Source organism: Phyllobates terribilis, unplaced genomic scaffold (genome assembly GCF_046119375.1).
Source record: "Phyllobates terribilis strain yellow unplaced genomic scaffold, ASM4611937v1 Scaffold_297__1_contigs__length_2349677, whole genome shotgun sequence".
Classification (NCBI taxonomy): domain Eukaryota; kingdom Metazoa; phylum Chordata; class Amphibia; order Anura; family Dendrobatidae; genus Phyllobates; species Phyllobates terribilis.
The window spans coordinates 1012572-1022488 of record NW_027363057.1 but is presented as its reverse complement, the minus strand read 5'-3'; positions in this window follow the sequence as shown (position 1 = coordinate 1022488).

The window sequence follows — 9917 nt, the reverse complement described above, 5'->3', positions numbered from 1 at the left end:
GGGGCTTTAGGCACAATTAGCTGGGGGAGGGAGGGGTGAGCACTTCTGCCAATTCAGGGGGCTGAACCCTGTGCAGGAGAAAGAGAACATTCATTGTTAGTCGGACGGAGAGCTGGGTAGAATCACGGTCTGCGGTCGTGATATCCATCATCCAAAGGAGCATATGCTGTGACTGCCAATATACCGGCGGGAGATACAAAAAGCTGTGGGCCAACCAAAAGTTGGAGGACAGTGGGTATCACCTGGTACGTGGCAGTGGAACTACTGATCACAGGTTGGAACTCTAGGACTAAGAGAATTGCCTGTTGGACATTTACCTGGAATTGCTGTTCACCGTGGCCGGAAGGAATAAAACTAATTGCATCGATAACCTGCCTAGGTGATTATTAAAATCCACAACCGCACATCTTTACAAGTCACATGCTTAGTGAAAGAAAGTCCACCTGTGTGCAATCTAAGTGTCACCTGTGTTATGCACACGCCCGGGCTGAGCGGCGTGTGCGTGTGATTGTAGTGATTCCACTGGACCATGAACCGGAGAGTGCCTGGAGGGGCGTGACTAAGTATCTGGCCGATCCGACCAAGATGGCACGATGGCATACGACGCCAGTGCACCAGGGAGAAACCGGGCAGAGGGACCAGGTGCTACTCCAGGTCAAACTCCGGACACGGGGGTTGACCCACACAGGGATTACTGGATCAGGCTGGTTAGGCTGGCGCACAGACTGGAGGGTATAGGCAAGCACGACTGGAATGCAGGCAGGCGGGTAAAGGCAAGCGCAGCTAGAGTGCAGACAGGGAGGCACTAGCAGGTAGGAACACAGGCGGGATAGGACCCAGTACACACTGGGACTCAGGAACAATACAGGTAGAGGGGTACAGGCAAGCACAGCTAGAGTGCAGACAGGGAGGCACTAGCAGGTAGGAACACAGGCGGGATAGGACCCAGTACACACTGGGACTCAGGAACAGGCAGGTTAGGCTGGCACAGACTGGTGGATATAAGCAAACACGGCAGGTATGCAGATGGGTGGATACAGGCGAGTATGCAGGCAGGGAGGTACTGGCCGAAAGGACGGGCTGGAGCACAGAAAGGTTAAGACCCAGTACAGACTGGGTCACAGAACCGCAGATGCGGTAGACAACCACAGCAGAGAGGGAACGCCCGAAGCGGTGGGCAAGAACAGAGCAGGACAGGGCTGCAGGAGCAGCGAGCACAAGCAGGGCAGGACAGGACTGCCGGAGCAGCGGGCAGAAGCAGGGCAGGACAGGACTGCCGGAGCAGCGGGCAGAAGCAGGGCAGGACAGGACTGCCGGAGCAGCGGGCAGAAGCAGGGCAGGACAGGACTGCCGGAGCAGCGGGCAGAAGCAGGGCAGGACAGGACTGCCGGAGCAGCGGGCAGAAGCAGGGCAGGACAGGACTGCCGGAGCAGCGGGCAGAAGCAGGGCAGGACAGGACTGCCGGAGCAGCGGGCAGAAGCAGGGCAGGACAGGACTGCCGGAGCAGTGAGCAAGGAGTCAGAGCAGGCTAGAACCGCCGGAGCGGTGAGCAAAGGAGTCAGAGCAGGCTAGAACCGCCGGAGCGGTGAGCAAAGGAGTCAGAGCAGGCTAGGCTGAGTAGGGGGGACAGGGCTCTGTTCACACGGAACAGACAGGAAGGGAAAGGCAGAGCCAGACACCCACAGGGTACTTGCAGTGAAGTAGCGAGTGGACCACAAACTCACAAACGGGAGTACAGAGACAACAAGCAGGAGTTAGGTACGAGTTCAGACTCTGCAGAAAAAGGAAGGGAACGGACATAGAGGCAAAACAGGTAAAGGATAGGAGAGAGTTCAGACTGGAACTGAGTGTACGGAGGAGACCGACACTGCAGCGGGAAACAGGAGCGGGTCTGGGAATACGGCCCCCAGAGAGGCAGGACGAACAGGCAAGGAGCGTGTTCAGACAGGACAGACAAGATACAGGAGCGGGTCTAGGTAATCAGCCCCTAGAAGGCGAGAGGAACAGGCTAGGAGCGTGTTCAGACAGGTCAGACAAGATACAGGAACAGGTCTAGGTAATCGGCCCCTAGAAGGCAGGAGGAACAGGCTAGGAGCGTGTTCAGACAGGCCTGGAAATACAGCCTCCAGGATAGGCAGACAAGAGAACACAGAACGGGACCTGGCACCTTCAGAGTGCAAGCACACACTGAAAGAAACACTATGCTCAGGCAGGGATAGATGGGCGCAGCTGAGCTATATACCAGGTGACAGACAGCAATAGGCTGAGGACGCACAAGAGGTGTGATCCACAGCAGGTACAAAAAGCAGGAAGTGATCGGGCGCCGCCCTTAAGCAGCAGAAACAGACACAAACAGACAGCATGGAGGGAAGCCAGAGAGACATTCTGGACAGGAGATCAAGTGCGCGCTCTTGCACAGTGGAAGATGGACCACTATGCAAGGACGCCGCCAGGTATGTTACAGTACCCCCCCCCCCTTACGCCCCCTCTTCTTCAGGCCTGCCAGAATCTTCCGCAGGGAATTCGAGGGCCAATTCTTCACTTCGAAGAGATCACTTCCACTGTCCACCGGAAAAACTGGTCTCCTCTGGGTAGCTAGGATGCTACCTCCCATCCAGCCACCCTTAGCAACAGACGAAACGGGTGGAGTACCAGGAACAGCACACAAGGAAGTCTCTCTCCACATATTTTCAGGTGGCACCCCAGAGGGTACAGGAGACAACTGGAAGTCCTCCACCGGGTTGGAGGGGGACAGAGACTTGGGGGTAATCTCTGCTTCGAGGTACATCTTGTCAAGCTCACAGGAAGAAATAGACGGGTTATCAGGTACATAATGAGAAAAAGTCACTGTCTCTTTGTTTTCTGGTGGTACCCCGGAGGATTCAGGAAACAACTGGAGGTCCTCCGCCGGGTCAGAAGAGTGCAGAGGCTCAGAGAAAACATCTGCTTCAGAGTACACTAGGTCGGACTCACTGGACGAAGCAGGCGAGGTATCGGGTACCGAGTATAGGAAAGTCTCTGTCCATTCTCCACCAGGTGGCACCCCGAAGGGTTCTGGAGACAACTGGCGGTCCTCCGCCTGGTCAGAGGGGTGTAGAGACTCACGGGTAACCTCTGCTTCAGAGTACACTAGGTCGGACTCACTGGACGAAGCAAGCGAGGTATCAGATCCAGGATATAGGAAAGTCTCTGTCCATTTACCACCAGGTGGCACCCCGAAGGGTTCTGGAGACAACTGGAGGTCCTCCGCCTGGTCAGAGGAGTGTAGAGACTAGGGAGTAACCACTGCTTCGGAGTACACTAGGTTGGACTCACTGGACGAAGCGAGCGAGGTATCAGGTACAGAGTATAGGAGAGTCTCTGTCCTTTCGCTACCAGGTAGCACCCCGAAGGGTTCAGGAGACAACTGGAGGTCCTCCGCCTGGTCGGAGGGGTGTAGAGACTCGGGAGTAACCTCTGCTTCGGAGTACACTAGGTTGGACTCACTGGACGAAGCGAGCGAGGTATCAGGTACAGAGTATAGGAGAGTCTCTGTCCTTTCGCTACCAGGTAGCACCCCGAAGGGTTCAGGAGACAACTGGAGGTCCTCCGCCTGGTCGGAGGGGTGTAGAGACTCGGGGGTAACTACCACTTTGGGGTACCCAATGTCAGGCTCACAGGACGAAGCGGACAAAGTATCGAGTACCGGGTGTAGAGAATTCTCTCTCCATTTGTCATCGAGTGGTATCCCGGAGGATTCAGGAGGCAACAGGGGGTCCTCCGCCAGGTAGTAGAGGTGCACAGACTCTGAGGTAACCACAGCTTTGGAGCATCCTTGGACATGCACACCGGTTAAAGTGGGTGAAGCATCTGATGCCGGGTGCAGGAAGTTCTCCTGTGTGGAGTCTGGATGGGCAGAAGTCTCTTCGGGCAGGAGAACTGGTGCACTACCCACGCACATTACCCGTTGGGGCTTCTCCGGGATACAGGTAGATGAAGCTTCAGTAGGGACTTCAAGGTTGGGGTCAGGAGGTCTCAGGGAGGACAGACCCTGGCGTGACGGCTTGCCTCTACGTCTAGCACGTCTGGACTGCCTCTTGAGGTTGGGAGAAGTATTCCGGAAAGCGTAGTCACCCTGTGAGGATTCTGGGTGGGCAGTAGTCTCATTGGGCTGGAGGACTATTGCGCTACCCACACACATTACCCATTGGGGCTGCTCCGGGATATTGGGAGGTGAAGCTTCAGCAGGAGCCTCCGGGTTAGGATCATCGAAGACCATTAGAAAGGCCACCAGGAAGGCCATTAGGTCCAGGAGGATCGGATCCTGTGTTTCATATAGGGGGTTGATCCATTCCAAGGCATCACCCGCCAGGTAAGACATAATGAATGCCACCTTAACCCGATCGGTGGGAAAACATAGAGGGTAGAACTTGAAGTGTAGCATGCATTGCTCCACAAATGCACGACTTTGTCTAGGATCCCCATAATAACGTAGCGGATCCGCGGGAACGAGAGCAGATAGATCCATCTGGACGGGTGCGTAATTCGCCTGGAACTCAGCTAAAGGGAAAAAAAAAAATATTTATTTATTTATTTTAATGCATGTATTCGCTGGAAAACTTCTCAGAGAGCGAAGGCCGTGGGGCTCAACGGGAACCATGGCCTGAGCATGCTGTTATGCACACGCCCGGGCTGAGCGGCGTGTGCGTGTGATTGTAGTGATTCCACTGGACCATGAACCGGAGAGTGCCTGGAGGGGCGTGACTAAGTATCTGGCCGATCCGACCAAGATGGCACGACGGCATACGACGCCAGTGCACCAGGGAGAAACCGGGCAGAGGGACCAGGTGCTACTCCAGGTCAAACTCCGGACACGGGGGTTGACCCACACAGGGATTACTGGATCAGGCTGGTTAGGCTGGCGCACAGACTGGAGGGTATAGGCAGGCACGACTGGAATGCAGGCAGGCGGGTAAAGGCAAGCGCAGCTAGAGTGCAGACAGGGAGGCACTAGCAGGTAGGAACACAGGCGGGATAGGACCCAGTACACACTGGGACTCAGGAACAATACAGGTAGAGGGGTACAGGCAAGCACAGCTAGAGTGCAGACAGGGAGGCACTAGCAGGTAGGAACACAGGCGGGATAGGACCCAGTACACACTGGGACTCAGGAACAGGCAGGTTAGGCTGGCACAGACTGGTGGATATAAGCAAACACGGCAGGTATGCAGATGGGTGGATACAGGCGAGTATGCAGGCAGGGAGGTACTGGCCGAAAGGACGGGCTGGAGCACAGAAAGGTTAAGACCCAGTACAGACTGGGTCACAGAACCGCAGATGCGGTAGACAACCACAGCAGAGAGGGAACGCCCGAAGCGGTGGGCAAGAACAGAGCAGGACAGGGCTGCAGGAGCAGCGAGCACAAGCAGGGCAGGACAGGACTGCCGGAGCAGCGGGCAGAAGCAGGGCAGGACAGGACTGCCGGAGCAGCGGGCAGAAGCAGGGCAGGACAGGACTGCCGGAGCAGCGGGCAGAAGCAGGGCAGGACAGGACTGCCGGAGCAGCGGGCAGAAGCAGGGCAGGACAGGACTGCCGGAGCAGCGGGCAGAAGCAGGGCAGGACAGGACTGCCGGAGCAGCGGGCAGAAGCAGGGCAGGACAGGACTGCCGGAGCAGCGGGCAGAAGCAGGGCAGGACAGGACTGCCGGAGCAGTGAGCAAGGAGTCAGAGCAGGCTAGAACCGCCGGAGCGGTGAGCAAAGGAGTCAGAGCAGGCTAGAACCGCCGGAGCGGTGAGCAAAGGAGTCAGAGCAGGCTAGGCTGAGTAGGGGGGACAGGGCTCTGTTCACACGGAACAGACAGGAAGGGAAAGGCAGAGCCAGACACCCACAGGGTACTTGCAGTGAAGTAGCGAGTGGACCACAAACTCACAAACGGGAGTACAGAGACAACAAGCAGGAGTTAGGTACGAGTTCAGACTCTGCAGAAAAAGGAAGGGAACGGACATAGAGGCAAAACAGGTAAAGGATAGGAGAGAGTTCAGACTGGAACTGAGTGTACGGAGGAGACCGACACTGCAGCGGGAAACAGGAGCGGGTCTGGGAATACGGCCCCCAGAGAGGCAGGACGAACAGGCAAGGAGCGTGTTCAGACAGGACAGACAAGATACAGGAGCGGGTCTAGGTAATCAGCCCCTAGAAGGCGAGAGGAACAGGCTAGGAGCGTGTTCAGACAGGTCAGACAAGATACAGGAACAGGTCTAGGTAATCGGCCCCTAGAAGGCAGGAGGAACAGGCTAGGAGCGTGTTCAGACAGGCCTGGAAATACAGCCTCCAGGATAGGCAGACAAGAGAACACAGAACGGGACCTGGCACCTTCAGAGTGCAAGCACACACTGAAAGAAACACTATGCTCAGGCAGGGATAGATGGGCGCAGCTGAGCTATATACCAGGTGACAGACAGCAATAGGCTGAGGACGCACAAGAGGTGTGACCCACAGCAGGTACAAAAAGCAGGAAGTGATCGGGCGCCGCCCTTAAGCAGCAGAAACAGACACAAACAGACAGCATGGAGGGAAGCCAGAGAGACATTCTGGACAGGAGATCAAGTGCGCGCTCTTGCACAGTGGGAGATGGACCACTATGCAAGGACGCCGCCAGGTATGTTACAACCTGTCTGTCAGCATATAGACTTTACCTTTTCTGAAAGGCCACAGAGGCTGCAACACCATTAAGCAAGAGGCACCACTAAACAAACACCATGAAGACCAAGGAGATCTCCAAACAAGTCAGGGACAAGGTTGTTGAGAAGTACAAGTCAGTGTTTGGTTTTAAAAAGTATCCTAATCTCTGAGGATCCCCCGGAGCACCATCAAATCCATTACCATCAAATGGAAAGAACATGGTTTCATAACAAGAGATAACCTCCCACCAAAAATCTCAGCCCGGGCAAGGAGTGCATTACTCAGAGGTAGCACTGAGACCAAAGGTAACCCTGAAGGAGCTGCAGACTTCCCAAGCAGATATTGGAGTATCTGTCCATACGACCACAATAGGTCATACACTCCATAGAGGTGGCCTTTATGGAAGAGTGGGCAGAAAAAAAGCCTTTACTTACACAAAAAAAATTGTAAGGCTCATTTTGAGTTTGACCAAAGACATATGGGAGACTCCCCAAAGATACGGAGGAAAATACTATGGTCAGATGAGACCAAAATTGAACTTTATGACCACAGAGGTACACTATGTCTGGCGCCAAACCAACACAGCTCATCACCCCAAGAACACCATCCCTACAGTGAAACGTGATCGCAGCATCATGCTGTGTGGATGTTTTTCAACAGCACGGACAGGGAAACTGGTCCAAGTTGAGGGGAGAGGAAGATGGATGGTGCAAAATACAGGGATATTCTTAAGCAAAACCTGTTTTAGTATGTAAGTAATTTGAGACTGGGACGGAGGTTCACCTTCCAACAAGACAATGACCCAACGCATACTGCTAAAGAAACACTCAAGTGGTTTAAGGGAAAACGGGTAATAAATGTATTTTAGTGGCCTAGTCAAACCTCTGTCCTTAAGCCAATTGAGAATTTGTGGTCAGACTTGAAGATTGCTGATCAATCAGAGGAAACCATCTAACTTGAAGTTGCTGGAGCAGTTTTGCCTTGAGGAATGGGAAAAAATCCCAGTGGTAAGATGTGGAAAGCTCATAGACACTTATCCAAAGCAAGTTGCAGTTATAATTGCCATAATTGCTGCAAAATGAGGCTCTAAAAAGTATTGACTTAGGGGGGTGAGTAGTTATGCACCCTGAAGTTTTTATTTATTTTGTCCTATTTGTTTTTTGATTAACAATAAAAAGAAAACTAAATGTTCACAATTATAGGCATGTTCTTTACATGAACTGATGCAAACCCTCAAAAAAAACAATCAAAATTCCAGATTCTGAGGTAGAATAGCACAAAAAATGCCAAGGTGGGTGGGGGGGGGGTATTACTTTTGCAAGTCATTGTGCAAACATGGCATGTAATGGGATATTTCAGTGCAAAGGAATTGGTGGCATTATTTCTTAATGAATAATAGCAAATACATTATGCATATTGTAAAACATCACTCTTCCTCTGCACAAAAAAAAATCTTTTAAATGTTTTTTTTTTCTTTTCATTTTTTATTAATTACTACATTGAGATATTATTTATTAGTGTAGCATAATGTTTTTGCTGAAATTTAAACCATGTGGGGGCCGGGTGCTTAGTTTTAAAATCCACCAGGCTTCCCTATTTTTCAATATTTCTTCCCCATCTCCTCCTCTGTTGCTGTACAGTGCAAACGCTACCACATAAGAAAAAATGAAGTTTTCCTTGAGAAAGCAAAGTTATTTCACACGTGAAACGCGTGTTGGGGTCTTCATTTATTTGTATGTGGTAACGTTTGCAGTGTACACTGGCACTATGGGTAGACATTTACTTTTAATTATGTTTGATGAGAATTGGATGTCAGTTTTGGGAACAAGACCGCTGTGCTATTTGAGAGATAATATATGTACACACTTGTGCACATCCATCTCATATATGACTTCTATAAATGGATACACTGCTGGTTAACCTGTTACCTGTTTGGCTGTCATTTATCCAAATGGTTTCATTATATGTGTAATTAATAAATATACAGGGGGGAAAACACGTATTTGCTACACTGCCGACTTTACAAGTTTCCCCACCTACAAAGAATGGAGAGGTCTGTAATTTTTATCATAGGTTCACTTCAACTGTGAGAGACAGAATCTTAAAAAAGAATCACGTTTTACGATTTTTAAATAATAAATTGTATTTTATTGCATGAAATAAGTATTTGATCACCTACCAACCAGCAAGAATTCTGCCTCTCACAGACCTGTTAGTTTTTCTTTAAAAAACTCTCCTACTCTGCACTCATTACCTTATTAATTACCGTATTAATTGCTTCTGTTTGAACTTGTTACCTGTATAAAAGACACCTGTCCACACAATCAAACACGCTCCAACCTGTCTATCATGGTCTAGACCAAAGATTGTCTAAGGACACCGGGGACAAAATTGTAGACCTGCACAAGGCTGGGATTGGCTACAGGACAATAGCCAAACAGCTTGGTCAGAAGGCAACAACTGTTGGTTCAATTATTAGAGAATAGAAGAAACACAAGATGACGGTCAATCTTCTTGGTCTGGGGCTCCAAGCAGGATCTCGCCTCGAGGAGTAAGGATGATTCTAAGAAAGGTAATGAATCACCCCAGAACTACACGGGAGGACCTGGTGAATGACCTGAAAAGTGCTAGAACCAAAGACTCAAACATTACACCATCATGGATTAAAAGCCTGCAGGTCATGCAAGTTCCCCCTGCTCATGCCAGCACATGTCCAGGCCCGTTTGAAGTTCACCAATGACCATATGGATGATCCAGAGGAGGCATGGGAGAAGGTCAGATGAGACCAAAATAGAACTTTTTGGTATCAACTTCACTTGTGTTACGGATCCGGGTGGTGGAACCTCTGTGCTGCGGTGCAAGGAGGGACCCAGAGGGGCGTAACTAAGTATCAATTCGGACCGTCCTAGGTCGTACGGCGGCTAACGACTCCATGATCAGGGAGGGACCGAGCAGAGGGACCAGGTGCTACTCTGGGGACGACCTTGTAAGAGAGCAGGTGACTCCCACGGGTCAGATGGCTGGGACTGACCGGTATAGCAGATGGGCACAGCAGGCAGGCTGACGAGTGGTCCTGGTGGATGGACTGGCAGACACGGCAGGTGACAGGCAGGAGCCTCTAGGTAGGCTGTCAGGTTGTCACGGCAAGTGACGGGCAGGAGCCTCCAGGTAGGCTGACAGGTGGTCACGGCAAGTGACAGGCAGGAGCCTCTAGGTAGGCTGTCAGGTGGTCACAGCAAGTGACAGCTGGAGCCTCC